Genomic DNA, 18,720 nt, shown 5'->3' with positions numbered 1-18,720 from the left:
GCGAGAAGGAGAGGAAGAAGGAGAGGGAGAGCGAGAGCGAGAGGGAGAGGGAGAGGGGGTGGCGGGAATGAGCGCAGTACTCCAGATATGCATAATGCAAATGACATGCATGTCAAATGGCAATACAAACTGACAGTGACAGAACAATGGAATAGCCAGAGAGCGGCGAGCTTTGCTTGAGCAATTGCTGGAGCCCCCTCTGTCCATTTCCATGGGAAGGAACCATTTAGAGACTGTTCTGTCCCACTGAAACTTCTCTTGCTGGAGACAACTGACATCACTGTGCAAATGTGACAGAGTTCTGATAAGTGATGTGATGGCAGAAATAGCTTATTCATGACCACCCGTTGAAAAAGCCCAGTTTGATACTGTTCCCTACGCACATAATGTGGTGTTTAACGGGACAGCAGAAGGAGCACGTGCACAGTCACAGGCCCTAATTTTGACTGCTCCCCTCAGCCACACAAAGCTACTGTGGCCATGTTGCTTCTTCACTGGCCAAACTGCCAAACTGTCCAGAACAAAGATATCCCCAAAATGTTTACAGATTGAACCTCTGCAATGCAGCATATTTTCATTCGGTTCACTCTTATGGCCACCTTAAATCAAACAGTGAAACAAAAACCTCTTAGGGTGAAACAGTTCTATATAAACCGAATATATCTTTTGGTTTCGAACTACTGGTCAGGCCACCTCGGGCTCACAGGCAGGTCAAATTATGAATCGATTAATCAGGAAAATAACCATCGATAATGAAAAGCCCCATTATCAACCATAACATTTTAAAAGGCCTTGATTAGTTGGCAGTACATTGTTGTGAAATAACTCCCTAACAGTTGATCTTTCTTGTCATTTTTGCATCACCCAAGCTCACAGAAAAGCCTGGAGAAAATAAACTGTCCCATTGAGCGGTGCTCAACGCATAGAAAATGTAGGAATTATGCTAAATACTATCTGCTGAGTTTCCTGGTTCATGCAACTTTCTGTGCAGTCATCCCTTTTATCTGGCGAAATTGCAAAATGAAAAGGCCGCTCACTTCTCTGTCTTGATGTTGATGTGTTTATTATCTCTCCGGCGAACCCTCTGACCCCTCACACCTTTCTCCCGCCCAGTCTCTCCTCTCACACACACTGCTTTAAATAAAACGTTCCTGCTTTTGTGGAAATCAACATTAATAACCTCTGCACGTAATGACTTCATTTAAGGACCCCGACTTTCCTTCCAACACAAACAGGCCAAATTGCAAATGGAGGTAAACATGCACTTAACATGAGGCGGTACACAGAAAACACGTTAGGTGTTTACTGTGGGCACACAGCCCCGCTCAGTGTTTCAATGCTCAAATAAGATGACGGTCTTAAAAGCTGCAGAATAGATTCTGAACAACAATCTGGCAACGTAAGCTGAAAAAAATCCACTAGCATTAAACTCAATATGTCAATCACTTGTATTCCTCTGTTCAAACGGGTGCTTTACTTAATGTTAAGCATGTGAAAATGACTGGCTGGAGGAGAATAGTGTTGTATTGACAGAGAGGGAGGCAAAGCAGCGGGCAGTCAGCCACTCTGTTCTGCTTCACTGCAACATGGGAGGGAGGCCAGCATGGACATACACACACACACACACACACACAGATGTAACATCACACACACACACACACAGTCATGTACACACTTGCACAAATGCACACACTGATACTCTCCAATCCTCCCTCTCTCTCTCTCTCTCTCTCTCTCTCTCTCTCTCTCTCTCTCTCTCTCACACACACACACACACACACACACACACACACAGACACACACACACACACACACAGACACAGACACACACACAGACACACACACACACACACACACAGACACACACAAACACACACACACACACACACACAGTGCAGCAGGTGAGGTGCCAGCACATCACAGCGCTGCCATTTTTCAGTGTCTTGCTCAGGGAGAAAACGCTCTGACATTTTATGAAGCACTCTGCAGAAATCAGCAGCTTGTAATGGCGGCTGGACTGTCACTCCTTCCCACTTTTCACACTCCTCCAATCTCCCTTCCTCACGCTGCTTTTAAGATACTATCTCCCTCGATTAGCATAATCTAATCAATTTTAACAAAATTGGCTTTTAATTACAGAGGACAATCTCTTCCTCTGACTCTCTGTTTTAAAGGCTTTAAATGTCTTTAGTGGGCGACTAAAGAAAAAAGGAGTAAAACACCAGCGAAAGGCTACAAAATGCTACCCATCACACTGAAGTGAGAGAAATGACAAAGATTGATGGCTAAAAGGTTTGAATGGCAGAACAATCTGGAACGAATGAAAATAATTGAGGTTTCACTTTAAACTGCAGTCGTTGTTTTTTCTGAAAGAATATTTTCTAGTCTTTGTTATGACATTATGAATCAGCAATCTAGTAAACGATAGTAAAACAATACATTTAGATGTCCAAATCTGAAAGCAGTTGTTTGCGCACATCTTTATCCAACCCTTGGAATCGTGGCCGATGATACGACTGAGCGTGCTCACTGGAGAGGCCAGTTGATTAGAAACCCCAGCTGTTAAATATGTCATCTGAATGAAAAAAAAATAAAAATGGGATCCATAACCATGATTGACTCTCTGGCATGTTGTTGTGCCTGACAAGCACTATGTTGAGCAATGATTAACAGCAAGTGACTCCACAAACCGCCGCTAGCACATTACCACAATGTTTAGATTCGCCAGCCCCTCACTGAACCATTACTGCTGTAGCTATAAGCTAACAGTCGTCTTAGGATGCTTGGACAGCCAGCAGCCTGTGACCCGGACAATTTCCAACGATGACAAAGCTTGGCAACCGTGCTCTAAACTTTCCCAAAAGTTTCACTCGGGGGGAGCAGTGCGTTTTAGAATATCTCAGCATAGCATGCCCACAGGAAGACATGTGATTCAACTTGAAATATGTGGGAAGTGTCAAGGCCAAATCTCTCAGTGTAGGCAACGCTATAAACCTTAAACTAAGCCGATTTCATTAACGTGACATTAGCATTTGTAATGAGAAAAGGGGGTGAGGGATGGGGGCCCTTGGGACATCTTTGTATCGTTACCAAACTACACATACACATGCATTCCCACACACAAACACATAGGTTCACGCGTACACACGCAAACATAAACAGACACAAAGACAATACCGGGAACTAATTCATATCCAAATTGCACAAGGGTACAGCAAGAAAAGCGTGGAGGAGAAAGAAATGTATTTGCTTAGCTCTATGATGGAACATCACAGCTAATACTCTGTAAACTAACTGTGACAGTTAATACATCTGATCAACCTTCGCTGATGAACTGAGCTGATAATTCCAGACAAATAAAGCCTGGCATTCACTCCCACTCTTCAGACAGACAGTAGAGGAGGATGGCGGTGTCAAGGGGCGACTCTTCAACGATCTCATCACTTTATTTCAGAACTTGCCGGTGCACGTCTGCGGTACTCCCCGACACGTGATGTGTGACGACACATTTCTCGTCTCTTCTCCGACAAAAACAACTGGCATAGATTACTTGTTCTCCCCTTTCTGGCTTCGCGGAAGTCCCAGCAAGCGTCGACATGTTGATTTGCTGGGTGACCGACTGTCGGGATTTCACTGAGTCAATATTGAACTGCACATTTCCAAATTGAACCAAAATAGCTGCAGGGCCTGACCAACTGCCCTGTGTGATTAGTTTGACTGTTGTTTGTATGAGTCAGTAAAGTCCGGACCAGAAGATAAAGAGGAGAGCTTAGATTTGAACCTGCAACGAGATAACACCCGATAGCGGTATTTATGGAAGAATGTGCCACTTGTGTGATTCTGTGGGGGTAACTTTCACCATGTGTTAGGATGATGCACATATCCACAATTGCAGCCTAGTTCCAATATGTTTTGACAGAACTTATCTGTATTTATAGTTGTGGATATTCCCAAGACAAGAGTTTTAAAAGGAGTATTGACTGACAGAAGAAATGGTGCATTACAACCACATCATGTGAGGGACGTGATTAGGGGAAGGATATGATTATAACATAAACGGTGATCTAAAGTCATTTAAACAAGGAGAAGCAGCAAAGACTCACTTCATCAGTTTATGAAATATATATTTAAACAGTTATAAAGAGCCATATAATAACATTAGGCTTCTACGCCTTTTGGGTTTGTATCCAAAAGATTTCTCCGCTCTAATTCACTTGCTAAGCACTGAGATGCTCACAGACTTCAGTGACACGGAGCCTTGTAATGATGTTTGCTGCCCCCAATAATGAAAGTGGTCTATAATCACCGGGATAAAAGCTGCCTTGTCTGGATTTACAAGACTACAAAACAGACCACTTTTTCGTCAGGGGTGACACATGCAACTAAGGTTCAAGAATCAAACTGGAGACGTCACAGATACTTCGTCCACAAGGTCAGCCCCAAATGCAACGTGCTTTTTCTCCATTCGCCTGTGAGCGTGTTGATCAAATCTGCTCCTAAGAGATGTGTGTTTTCTGTTTTTATGACAGTGGAGGAAATCTGTTGCAATTGTTACGCGACTTGCCAAAAATCCTTACAGCTGCCTAGCGTGTAACTAGAGCAAAGACACTTTTCGCTTGTTTCCAAATGTTTAGGTAATAAATTAAACCAACGTGCCAATTCAGCACGCATCAGGAATGATAAACAGGCCACTATTACTCAGTTTAACTCCAGGCTTCACTGATCCGTGCACTTGTTAAAATGTTTGTTTAAGCAGCTTTCTGTTGTCTGATGGTGTGTGTGTGTGTGTGTGTGTGTGTGTGTGTGTGTGTGTGTGTGTGTGTGTGTGTGTGTGTGTGTGTGTGGGAGGGGCGACATACACACACAACTAACTAACTATAAAATTTGAAATGCTACAAAAATAGCAAGGACTCTGACACAAAAACAGGAGCACTGTGTGTTTGTAAAGAGTCTCTGACTGGCCTTTAAATGACATCAAGTCAGGGAAATTCACAATTCAGTGAGCTGAGATTAAGACCAGAGCTGTACAACGCGGTGGTCACCGCAGTTTGCCTCGAGGCATGCATAATGTTGCTTCCACAAGGTTTGTTCCTCCTTTCTCTCGTTCTCGCTGCTCTGTCATTGGGACATCTAAAACAAGCTGCTCCCAAAAGATTCAGCCAGTGATGTTCGCGAAGTGAAGACGTCACGGTCCGATCCTTGCGTTTGTGTATCTGTGCCCCTCGTCTACCTCTTTCATCTCATCAGGCTGAAGGAGCAACACATACAGAATATTAAATCTGCTCAGATTTTGATTTTTTCAACCAAATCATTTACAAGGCCGAGAAAAGGGGTTTTATTTGCAGCAGTTCAATCTGTGATAATACAAAAATGATGCGATACTAATAATTTAATAAAGTAAATGAGCACTATAAATGGGGAAGGAAACAAATCCTTCTCCCATTCTTTGCCACTATCAACTTTATGCTGCTCTATCCAGGACACTTTCTCTCCCCCCTGGAGGCAAATGTAGAAGACCCTTTTAAAAGTCCAGCTGTGCCTTTAAAAGAGTTTTGTCACACCAGTGATGGGGGTGCTTTGAAATGCTGTGCAGAATATCCACAAAGTAGAGCTCCTTTTTTCCCCTGTGACATTGCCCTATTTCCTGTGTCGCCACACTTTCTCTGTGTGATTTCATATGAAAAGTCAAAATATTTGAGCCTCCATTGTTGGCTGTGTCGAGCCCAGCCTTGACATTACTGCACTGCAATCACACACTCACAGGTGGATTCAGGGATATACACACACACACACACACACACAGTGTTAGACTGAGCGCCACTGCTGTGTCACACTATCTTTCCATGCAAAACTGTGTCCACTGGCCCGTCCTTTTGGATCTTAACACTTCCCTATACTTAAACCAATCACAATCCCCTATTTCTGTTACCTGATATGATTTGAGGTGGAGTTAAGGAGGGAGCAGGAGAATGGCTTTGGCTCTACGTAAATGTATGCTTGTGCTTGGTGTGTGTGTCTGTGTATGTGTCTGTGTCACAACCAGCGGATTCCTGGTGTGGAGAGGCCGAAACCAAAGCTGCCTGGGCCTGTTGTTGATAGCCGCGTCTCACCCACTCACTGGCCCAGAGGGAGTCAGGACCAGGACCACTGCTCAGGGTCTGTCTGTTCACACACATGAAACACAGGCTTGGATTTCACAGGGCTCAAATATGACTCATCCCAAGGAGGGGGTGGAGGAAGGCCCTCTCTGTTGTTTTGCACAAATGCACACACACACACACACACACACACACACACACACACGCACACACGCACACACGCACACACACACACACACACACACACACAATCATAGCTACATCACAGACTCTGCGAGAGGACCTTGTGGTTCCACACACCTGCCAAAGACAGATGTTAAGAATAAATCAGAGAGAAGCTCCGTGTGAAGAGTAGCTCCACACCGCCTTAACTCCAGTAACTCACTACACAGTACCCTAACTGGAGAGCAAACAGCTGCACATGACAACACACACCAGTGATGAAAGTAACTATAGCATGCACCTGACATGCATACAGAGAGAGAGGGGGAGGCTACATCACGGTGGGAGAGCAAGGAGTCTTTTCCAGTTTCCGTCTCACAGGCTCTACTTGTATTTTTTTTTTTTTTAGATCTGTTGCCGTGTAACCAGCTCCCATCCTCTGGAGCTGAGGGGTTTTATAAGTGCAATTGTTCTGGAAGAAGCCGAAATCCTCCAACGACAGAGAAACAAGTCACAACAACGCTGAAAGCGGTGTGGGCGGTTTGGAGAGGAAGCTCTCTTTTTTTCCGCTGCTGACTAGGTGAATTTCACGATTTCTCCATTTAAATATAGCAGCACTGGGTTATGGAGGATCAACACGTAAGCCTGCCCTTTAAGTCGTTGTGTTGCACAATAACATACAAAACCAAGCTATTTAAGGGGACTGGGACCTCTAAAAGCATGATTGAAGCACCAGCACAACATCATCCTACATCCTGTCAGTTAGTGTGGCACACTTCCTGGTTCCAAAAACCATGTGTCAAAAAAGAGGGGGGGGGAACCCAGAAGCAGCCACAGAAGAGCGTAGCTTTTGTCTATGATGGCAGCCATGTCTATGGGCATCTTTTGTCACTTGTGAGTTTTTTTAGCCTTTGTCGTCTAACAGGCTGGGAGAGGCAAAGTGGTGTCTCTCTCTCTGTGTGTGTGTGTGTGTGTGTGTGTGTGTGTGTGTGTGTGTGTGTGTGTGTGTGTGTGTGTGTGTGTGTGTGTGTCACAAACAGACACCCTTCACGCTTTGTGTCCCAGAAACAGGATAAAAAAGTGAGTTAACCAGCACCGCACTGACATTATCTCTTTCTTTGCTGTCCTGGAATGCCAGCCTGCTGTGAAACTCTGAATATGTGACGTTCTGTCACACCACATAATGTTTCTATGTGTGTATATCAGGTGCTGTGTGTATATGTGTGCGTGTGTGTGTGTGTGTGTGTGTGTGTGTGTGTGTGTGTGTGTGTGTGTGTGTGTGTGCGCGTGTGTGTGCGTGTGTGTGTGTGTGCCAACTCAAGAAAGAAGGATTGAGTGTGGGTGTTTTGCTTTGCTTTGTAATACTTGATAAATCTTCAAATACCAGACACCATGATGCTCACAAGCAGTATGAAATTATGTTGTTAGAGAAGGTTAAATCCAAAGAAAACGGGGCAAAAAAAAGAAGAAGCAACAAATAGCTTGGAAATCAAACATGACGAATGTGTTGAGAAAGAAGGACAGTGGATTAAAGGGCGGGAGGGTGGGGGGACATTCTGATCCGAGAAAGTTTGCTCCTGTCCGTGCTTACAATTGCTGGGCAAAATAAAACCCAACTCTGGCCCTTGTGATGCCGATGAGTCTAACATCCATGACTCAAGAGGTCAGGCAGCCCATCCAGGCTGAGCATTGGGGGTTAAGGGGATGAAACCAAGTGTGAAATGTGAGAAGACAAGCCAACATGGTTTCTCAGGCAACAAATAGAAAGGCGACAAACATATCTCTGTGACTGCGAGGAACGTGAGGTATGTTAGGAATAAAGGCTGTCACGTCATCCATGATTCATATGAGCGCAAGATGGAAAAGGAATTAGAGTGGCTTTCTGAACTGGCTGAGTTTAAACATGTTAATCAGTGATAGCCTGTTGTACTTCAGACGGGAGGAGTGTAAGCGCCTTGGTGTGTGTGTGTGTGTGTGTGTGTGTGTGTGTGTGTGTGTGTGTGTGTGTGTGTGTGTGTGTGTTTCTGGCAAGTCCAACACCACTTGGACTGGAGCTGGTTGAGGCAAGAGAAAGCTCCAGACCAAGAGATAATCCATCTGGACTGTTTCCTTACAAAACATATGGAAAAATGTAGAAGCTTTTCTTTTTTTTCTTCTTTTTTTCCACCCACAATAGCTATTAATATCTTGCACAGAACATTTGCTCATGTCCCACTAAGGACTGGAATTCCTGCTGAAACACAGTCATCTTGGAGGATTAGATAGAGGCGGTCAGGCATTTCCACGCACTCGCCATATGTATCCTGTGTGAGCAAGGATGAGCATATAGTCACATAAACATGGAGACTAATGGGCATGCACTCAACATATTCCCTCTCTCTCTCTCTCTCTCTCTCTCTCTCTCTCTCTCTCTCCTTCTCTCTCACACACGCGGAGATTTAGGTGAATTGAAGTGACGTAATCTGAACCCTCAGACACGACACGACTAAGTCCGCTCAAGCCATTTAATCAAAGATCGCCAAAGATAGCCGCTATGAAAAGAATTCACTCTAATATCAACATGGATCCCTAAATAATCACACCGACTACCTGGCAGGAATTGTTCACAGCGGCGCCAAAAACCTGTGTTAAAATGACAGCGCTGTAAATTGTTTTAATTATAGCTGACGCAGATAAGAGCCTGTGGAAACATCAACCTTTTCTTGAAGCCCTCTGCGAGATCCAAACATACAGTATTCCCTGGAAAATGTGGTTTGTTGTATGAGTGTATGAGGGCGAACGTGTGTGTATGTGTGTGTGTGCGCACGCGTGTGTGAATACAATATTCATTTTGCTGCAGGAGGACAATCTATGCATAACAATGAGAGGCGCTAATGAAATCAGCCATCAACCTGCGATACATACATATTAAAGCAGGACCTCAGAGTGTCATTCGCTTAGTGCATCATTTGTTCCCACTCGTTTTTTTTCCTTCTCTCTGCCACCTGACCTTTAGAGTATGCAACCCCCCCCCCCCTTCCCCCACCCGCCTTACTTCTCCACTCTAAAAATAGGACATGTACCTGCAGTACTGTGGCATTATGCACAACATGTGTGTGTGCGTGTGTGCGTGTGTGTGTGTGCGTGTGTGTGTGTGTGTGTGTGTATTACGCTGACACAACAACACAAGTCAGGAATTCTTACACGATTGATTTGTGCACTAAGAAAAACATATATTTTTTAAGGATTTAAATGTCGACAACTAATGATTGATTGTCCAAAGTTTAGGAGTAACAACTACCTTTTAACAGATGACGTTACGCATTACAAGTGGTAACCACTGTCAGAGCTGTACCTTCACTATAATGTCATATCATCCCAGCTGCCGGGGAGAGACGCTCCTCCCTTCCCTCTAAGCATGCTTCACAGCTCCGGTCTCTGTCTCTCTCTCTTTCTCTGTTTCTCTCTCTCCCTAACCCCCACCGCCTCCGCTGGCAGGGAAATGGATCCCTCCACCTGACAGTGGCCATTTTGAGCCTTCTCTCTTCTCCTCTCTACTCCAAGCTTCCTGGTAAACAATGGGAGAGGGATAATTGATCAAACAGCCAGGGAACCCTCTGAGCAGGGGAAGGTCACCGCCCGCCAGCCCAGCCCACTAAGGAGGGGAGGAGGGGGGAGACATATGTGTGTCAATAAGTGTATGTGCATTCTGTGTGTGTGTGTGTGTGTGTGTGTGTGTGTGTGTGTGTGTGTGTGTACACATGTATTGTATCAATGCATGTGTGTATGAGACCAACTGTACAAAAAAACAAGATAGATGTAGTGATGTGTCTGTATAAGTGTGGATGTGTGTGTGTGTGTGTGTGTGTGTGTGTGTGTGTGTGTGTGTGTGTGCTAATGTGTGTGTGTGTGCTAATGTGTGTGTGTGTGTGTGGGGGGGGGGTCTCTCTGACGCTCTTGAGCTGCCATTTTTCTTCCCTGACAAAGACTCCATCTGCCACAGAGCCATTTGCTGCCTCCCGAGTCGGCAGAGCATTCCGCACGCCGTGTTCACCTTGATGTCACCTCTACACAGCTCACGCCTTGCTGACGCTGTACACACACACACACACAAACACACGCACACCAGCACACACGCAAAGACACACAGCAACAACACACCTCTCTTCCTCTCATATACGCACGGATGTATATGCTCTCCCACTTGCAAACAAATACACACTTTCAGTATCTGTCATACATACATACACCTTCTCTCACATACACACATATTAAGTGTGTATGTGTCTAGGCAACGGCCCTCCCTTTCCTCTGCATGGCTGATATCACTGTGCAACCATCAGCGCTGTGCATTGTGGGAGTGTCTGTTGGGGCAGAGAGACGCGACAGGGGCTGAGGGATTCACACGCCTCTGAAAGACAGCCAGAGGGAGAGAGAGAGAGAGAGAGAGAGAGAGAGAGAGAGAGAGAGAGAGAGAGAGAGAGAGAGAGAGAGAGAGGGAGAGAAGCAGGAGGGGAGGGAGGCAGGGAAAAAGCGAGAGATACGGAGGGGGCCGGTAACTGGAAATGAGAGATGGCATTTTAAAGAGGAAGCTGAATTTCACCTGCAATTACCGTAGCTCCGGGGCACATGGCTCGGTTAAGAGACATTTCATTCCAAAGCCACCGCGTATAGCTGCCGCACTGAGCCCTGAGAGGCGCATAAAGAAGGAAGGAGAGAAAAAATAGAGTGGCGGAAAACTCTCCTCTGCCCAAGATGGCCCTCAGCAGATGTAGCGATGAAAGAAAGAAGGCAACCAGGGATGTAACTGGTAAATGGAACGTAGTTGGAAAAGCTAGAGAGGAGAGGAAAGGAAACAAGGACAGCTAAAGAGACAGAGGAAAGAAAAAAAAGGGTATCTCATTCAAGAGGCCCCAATTCGGCCATCTGCACAACAGACACCAGACAGCTGAACTGGGCCTCAGAGAGCACACAAACACGTGGGCACGCACGCACACACATACACACATACACACACACTCACACACACAGACACAGTGAACAAAGAGCAACTCAAATCCAATAAACACTCCTACAGTTAAGTACAGGAAGAGCTGGATGTGTTCAATGATTAATATCATCCTTAGTATTCTTTCTTCTCTCTTTTGATGAAACCTCGCTCTTCCTCTCTCTTCGTCTCTCATCCTCACTCATCCTCTCTCTCTCTTTCTCTTAGAACTCCAAATGGAGCCGTAATGGTTTCCCCGAGGCTCAATGTCCTGGCTAGTTTCACCAGGCACACTGCTGTGTTTCATAGAAGAAGTGTGACTGCACAAATACCATAATGAGCCCTCACTGGGAGCTGGGGGCCTCCTGGCACTGCTAATGGCTCCTCTGGACTGCAGCTGTATCCAGGTTACAACCCGGCTTGGCCGACAGGCCCTGGGACACACAGGCTCAGTAGGGGCAAACGATTTCCAGCCACAGGCATACACATTGTAGTCAGAAAACCAGGTCCATAGCCATCGATGTGTTCAGTGTGTGGGTTTTTGAAATTGGGGAGGAAGAAAGAAGATCTAGGGAAGAGGTTATGTGTAGGGGGGCAGGAAGCTGTGGAGGATGTCAAGAGACAAGGGGCCATGGTAGAAACAGAGACCTTGGAATAAAGACAGTTGAAGAGATGTGGTTTGGCCATAAACGCACCAGATAGACCCAATAAACCTGGAGGCGCTCATAGGGCAACAGCTGCCGTTGGGTGAGAATGGCTTTTTTGTGTTTGAGCGAGACAGACAGAGAGAGAGAGAAAGGGAGGGAGAGAGAGAGAGAGAGAGAGAGAGAGAGAGAGAGAGAGAGAGAGAGAGAGAGAGAGAGAGAGAGAGAGAGAGAGAGAGAGATGGTGTGTGGTCTGCTACTAATAGGCACATTAACAGATTTAGTTTGACTTTAACAAATGTGAGCAAAATGTGCATATTCAGTAAACACAACAGTGAATTGTGATGACCCACAATCATAAAATGTAAAATGCCAGTGCATACAAGCAGGTTTTAACCTTTGAAACCCCATAAACCATGTGACGGATGCATTATTACACATTTATATCGTGTGGCCAGGCATCGATTGACCCAACAGAACTTTATTTTGGCGCTAAATCACGTGACACAAATATTCCAAGATGACATCCATCAACAATTTTGTAATTGATGAATCGAGTGAGCGTGATGTGATCACTCGGTTGGTAGATATGTGTATGGCACCAAAGGCTTGACCATGTCTTGTTTTCCAACCTGACAGCCAAATAGGCATTAGGGCTGAGTCTGAGGAGCTCAAATTGCAATCCTGTTTGTGCAAGGCTAAAAGGTTTGTGATGTATTGAGGGGGGGGGGGGGGGGGGGTTAAAGGCCCACCTCCTTATGTTTCATAAATTACTGGCATGCAATCATGTTGCATTATGACACCCAAAACTCAGCATTGTGAGTCCAATATCTCCCGACTACGACAACAAACACATTAACGTCACACAGAGATACCCACTCCCATTGTTGCCCTCTCTGGGAAAGCTCACAGCTTGGGTTCTTTAGCTCTTGTTTTGTCTGACCCTCCATTCAAAATGGCCCCCTCATGACCACGCACATTATTGTCGGGGCAGGCGGCCCCCGAGTGGACTGAGGCTCCCCGGGTGCGAGCAGTGATTCATGGCACAAGGGTCTGCAAAAGAGCAGCCTCGCCCCACGCCGCAGCCCTTCACAGGGGAGAATGAACGGGGGTGAATGAAAAGTCTGGCGAGGGGACTGAACCCTGTTGAGACCAGGGAACGATCAGTGTCTTCCCGTGTGTGTGTGTGTGTGTGTGTGTGTGTGTGTGTGTGTGTGTGTGTGTGTGTGTGTGTGTGTGTGTGTGTGTGTGTGTGTAGAGAGAGCGATAGAGGGACTTGAATCGGTAAGACAGAACTAATGCTGGGAGTGTGTCTGTTGAATCTACAACGCTCCCAGTCCCGAGGACAAATCTTGCAGCAGCTTTTTAAACAATCTTAGCTCCGAGGCAAGTGCAAAGTACTAAATGTTTAGGCGTTATCTCTAACACTTTCCCAATCTAACAGAGCACCAGTTTAAAGGGCACTGGGAAGGGAAAAAAAGAAGACTGCAAGAAACAAAGAGGGCTCATGAATAAGAGCTGAAAAATGATAGTAGTTGCTGGGATTGATGAAGCCCTATTCAGCTCTTGTGACAGGTAACGAGACACACAAATTCTTTCCCCTCAGGCGAGAAGGTGTAATTTCCCCTTTCCACTGTCATAAGAGCCATGTAAAAAATGATCTGGCTCTCAATGACTGATGGCCGTAATGTACAACATGGATGCACAAATCTGTCTGTCTATCTATCTATCTATCTATCTATCTATCTATCTATCTATCTATCTATCTATCTATCTATCTATCTATCTATCTATCTGTCTATTTGTCTATTTTTCCATCTATCTATCTGTCTGGCTATCCTTGCAGATCAAGACACTCAGAATAGAAACACTGGCATGCTGTTCCGTTGTAACACACGGTGGGATGCGGATGGAAATGCTGGCCCCACAGGACACAAGTACACACACACACACACGCACGCACACATAAAGAGCGGACTGCTGTGGGGCTGACGCAAGACTATCTCTGTCTCACGTGTCTCTCCCCTACGGCTGCCCGCTGCTCCTGACCTTCGAGATGTTTTTCTCTCTCCTTCTCCCTCTCCCTTTATTCCTCTCTATTTCACAGTCACACAACACGCACCATCACTCACTCACACGCTCACTCGCACACACACACACACACACACACACACACACACAGACACACACATGTGCGCACTCCTCCCCTTTTTTCCTGCACACCTCCCAACCACTCAGTACTTTGTCATTAAAAGGCATTGCATTTCAAGCTCGGATCAAGCAGATGGGGCTGTGTAAGCATTGCTGCTCCTTCACGCAGCACCTTTGGCTTAAGCACATGACAGTCCACATGCATTACGGCACCTTACTCTCTCCCCGAATGCTTGCGCACAAACACACACATGTGATACACACGCAGAGCCTTCCTGGAACCAGAGTATCAGCCCGTCTGTGGATGGCCGCTTCAAGAGGGTGCTGTGTAGCTCGGTTGTGTAAGGCCTATCTGATGTAGTTGAAAGACACACTCTGCACAACGAGAATACTAACCAGCAGACAAAAGGTATCGTGTCGAAAGCAGAGGAAGTCAATTCTTACCCTGATGTATTTATTATTCCTTTCCGGAAACCAATGGTTTCATACCTTCTGGTGGCAAAAACACTAACAAATATGCTCACATAAAGTTCAACAGGTTCATGTCACACACACACACACACACACACACACACACACACACACACACACACACACACACACACAAACACACACACAAACACACGTGAATGTAACATAATTATATCTCCATGCCATTAGACACAATACTCTTTCTTGTCATTTCTCCTCTCAACATTTGCATATTCCTTTGGGTGTTTGAGTTGAGCAGCTCTTTCCTTTTTCCTTCTCTTGTCTTCCAAGCAACAAATGTCAGCTAATTACACCATAGCTGTTTGGATGAGCTCCATCTTTCCCTGTGCTCTGCTGTGCTCGTTCCTCTATGGGGCTGCAGGAAAAGTCAGGCAGCCAAGAGACCAGTTAGGAACAGCCAGTGGTGGGGGATGATCTACAAGGCGAGCCCCTCTAACACATACACCCACCCACCCCCCTAGAAATTGATTCCCCAAGAGAGGGCTCATCAATACTTATCACAAATGATACAACCAGCTCGCACCAAGCTGCGGGAGATATAATATCATTCACGGCCAGAGATGAGGCAGTAACTGTTAGATAGAATCAGGTCTCGTAACACACAAGGCCAAAAGAGCCGCTCACGGGCAAAACGTGCATTTCCCTGAGCTCCGCATTTGGTGAAAAAAACGCTTTATAAAAGATCCCCATTTGATCTGGCGACACACTCGCAGGCACAAGGCCATCAAGCAAGGCAGCAGAGAAAAGTGCAAGTCATTGTCTGTGCGTGGAACAACAAACTGCCACCTTGGTGTGTGTGTGTGTGTGTGTGTGTGTGTGTGTGTGTGTGTGTGTGTATGTGTGTGAACTGAAGCCTTAAGGACGCAGCCGCGCCCCTGAGTGCTGCTCACACACAGAGACAGAGTGTGAAAGCACAGTGAAAAAAGAAAAGACAAAAAAAAGGGACAGAGAAGTGGAAGGGGGGGATTGACACTGCGTATAGCAAAACGCGATCCAAGATCCTGACCTGGAAGCACTGTAAGGCACACTTAACAACCATTTACATTCACCGCTGGCTCTGAACAGATCGCAGAGTCAAAGGATGTTTATTAGTTGCGCACGTTTTAGACAAATATTCTGATTAGAATGGGAGAAATCTAATTAATTGCCTGATTCACTGAATGAACCCCGAATTTGTAATGCAATCATAACAACTGCTTTTCAAGGGGCTCTTGTTAAATTTAATTGGGGGAAGAAAAAAAAACATCCTCTTTCACTGAATGAATGAAAATCAAATTAGGCCTGAAACTGGAGGAGTCTGCAAGTTTGTTCTGTCGTGCCATAGGAAAAAAATAAAAACCTACTGTAAAAGCAGAAGTGTGTGACAATATATATTTTTAAAAGTCACGCACCAACTGTTTTGTAACACGCAGAGTACATACACCAGGGGCACCAGAGTGAAAAAGAAGAGACATGAATATTGTTCAGTATACTGTGTACTCACCGTTAGAGATGTCTTCAACTCTTTGACATAACTGCTGTAACACCTGGAGAAAAAGCAAAAAGAGATCAATGTAGTTCAGGATAAAAAATACAGTCTGGCTGAATGAAATGTGTTTCCAGCATGCTTCCATTTATATGATAATAAAACTGTTAGATTATATGCAGTACTGTGATAGTGTTGGAAGTTCCTTTTTTCCTTTTGGGAGCCTGGAAAAGGGGGATGAAGCTCTCTAAAACTACCAGGATATCAAACAGTTACATAGCTTGGTATTTCTGGTTTTAGACACATCAAACAAAAAGTATAGTGACGTCTGAAACACAGCTGTGGCAGCACACACACACACACACACACACACACACAAGGATATTCACACACAAAAAAAAGTCTCTTTCTCCCCGAGCCCTTTCTTGCAAAACCTGTTTGTTAGAAATGGATCTCGACACTGGAGCTTTGAGTGTGAGGATATTTTCCCCAAACACAAGACAGTTCTTGCAGAGAACCAAGCCTTACCAGCGTTCTCACGCCCATCTCTCATGCATTGTCTCTAAGGCCCTTCTGTGCTCTTACAGCTACAGCCTAATCTGAGCAGCTCACCATAACAGACGCCACCCTGCTATGTATATTAGGCTTTGTGCAGCAAGCAAACACACATCGTTTCTTACCGCTCTTATCTATGTGCGCATTTTTTTCACTATCAACAAATGTCCGACTGACGCAAAACTCTTGGAGAAGAGTTTTCTGCGACAATGTCAGTTGTGTCAGCATGTTTCGATGGTGTCACACAAAATAGCAGAGAGGACAGGCAAACGTCTCCTCATACGCTTGCACGCAGACATGGGGAAGCAGGCTCTGATAGACATTTCCAGACATTCAACACACAAACAGTGTTATAGCGTGTGTGGGTAGCTATCTAACAAGGTTCTGTTGACAGTAAACACATCCATCTGGTCACAGGCAACAGAATCAAGTCTGGTGGGGACTTCGTTGCCACGGATGTGGTCAACTATTACAATTTTGTCATTTTGAATTCAGTGACCGAATCTTACACATATAGTTTAAAAGAGATGGAAATGTACCTGCTTTATTATTATTGTATTTTTTGTAATAGTTCCTGTAAATGTTCCTGCAGCTTGTATGTATGGCTCCCATGGTAAGTGAGTGGCTACATTGCAGTTAATTCCATCTTTCTCGATGCCCTCCAGTCATGTCAAAGTCTGAGGCCCATAATGCAACGCACGTCTGTCATTACAGCTCAATTTATCATTGAACAGAAATTACCCGGACTGGCGGTGTTGATGATAATCGCAGTGATCGAACTGCAATGGTTCCCTTCATTATCTACACTCTTACACAGACAGACTGACAAACACACACAAACCACACACACACACACACACACACACACACACACAAACGCACACACACACATATGCACAGACTACAGACGCACACAAATACTTTGATAACTCATCGCAGTGATAATGATAACAGAGAGCCAGGTAGGCTGAATTCATCTTCAGCTTTTTCATAAAAGCCTATTAGCGGATGATTAAAGGATCTCTGCTCATCGGGCCCCAGCACAGAAAATGATTTGCCAGCCACGAGGCAGGTGAATTACACTGGATAAGAAAGCCAGTGCTGTCTGCCATCATTTGCCTGACTGAGAGTCAGGCTGTTAGTCTATTAACCTCATTTTACTGTGAGATCTTAGCAGTTTTAGATCAATGGCAGATGGATAAAATATCACCGAACACACACTTTTCTTTTCTAACGCTTGGAGCCTTCTTCAACTGCACTGTCCTCACGAATCATGTCAGCAGCATTATTTTGGGCTGCAGCTAACGATTGTTTTCATTTTCAATTATGAAAAACTGTTTTTCAATTAATCATTTTGGTTGTAAAACATCAAAACGTGCCTTTCAAAAACGCTAGTTGGCATCGTTGAATCGCTTGTTTTGTCTGACGGACAATCCAGAAGGAAATCCTCACAGCTCGTGTTTGTGCAAGCAAGGGGAAGGTTTACAGAAGGATTCATTTAATTGGGAGGAATATATGTAATCACGTTACACAAAGCTATTTGTTACTGCCTATAACAAACAAAGTGTTACAACAAACGAGTGCCTCAAGTCATGTTAGTGAACTTATTACTTTCTGAGTAACAATAAAAATGTCATTTGTTATTATAGCCGTCATTACTTAGTCATTTCCATCTAATTAACTTGAGGCAAAAAAAAAAAAAAACAGAAGAAAAAGGGAACTCTCTGCAAAGTTAGAATTACCTGAATTTACACTCCAGGCATGCTCGCACATGGACGGTACGCAACAGAACTGTTGTGACGTCTAAATTGTCTCGTTTGGTTTTCCTAATTTGAAGTAAGTCTCTCCGTGCCTCAGCCACAGAGATGTTGACTTTACTTTTTAGCATTCACACAGCGGCTCTCAGGCCTCCGCACAGGGTTAACTACAAGGGTCAGACTTTTGTAATAGCCACAGAAAGAGCGAAAGACAAAGAAAAAATAATCGGTCACCATGTTTCATGTGAGCCTCCTCTACCAAAAAGCTCTGTTGCTGTTTGAGCAAGGAAAACAAGTGTACTCTGAAAATACACACATTGAGATTGGCCTAAAATCCCTTGCTTTTTAATATTTGATGCCTTGTTAGAAGAGCGACACTGGTGAGGTGTTTGTCTCTGTTGTCTCTGTTGATCTCTGGCACACCGAGCCC

The 18,720-nt window shown here is 44.9% G+C and overlaps 1 protein-coding gene across 20 annotated transcripts in view; it reads right to left on the bottom strand.

Moving 5' to 3' along the window:
• The window catches only part of baz2ba (bromodomain adjacent to zinc finger domain, 2Ba), a 65,028-nt gene that overhangs the window by 35,936 nt on the left and 10,372 nt on the right, over positions 1–18,720 (bottom strand). For all 20 annotated transcript variants that reach the window (XM_068579193.1, XM_068579260.1, XM_068579184.1 and 17 more), the window contains exon 2: positions 15,997–16,039. The gene's annotated coding sequence lies outside the window, so the exon portion shown is untranslated. The remainder of the gene's footprint in view (positions 1–15,996; positions 16,040–18,720) is intronic.

Source organism: Clinocottus analis, unplaced genomic scaffold, assembly GCF_023055335.1.
Source record: "Clinocottus analis isolate CAN_PGR_092001 unplaced genomic scaffold, fCliAna1.0.p SCAF_1, whole genome shotgun sequence".
Taxonomy (NCBI): domain Eukaryota; kingdom Metazoa; phylum Chordata; class Actinopteri; order Perciformes; family Cottidae; genus Clinocottus; species Clinocottus analis.
The sequence above is the reverse complement of the archived record's forward strand: the minus strand, read 5'-3'. Positions and strand labels throughout refer to the sequence as shown.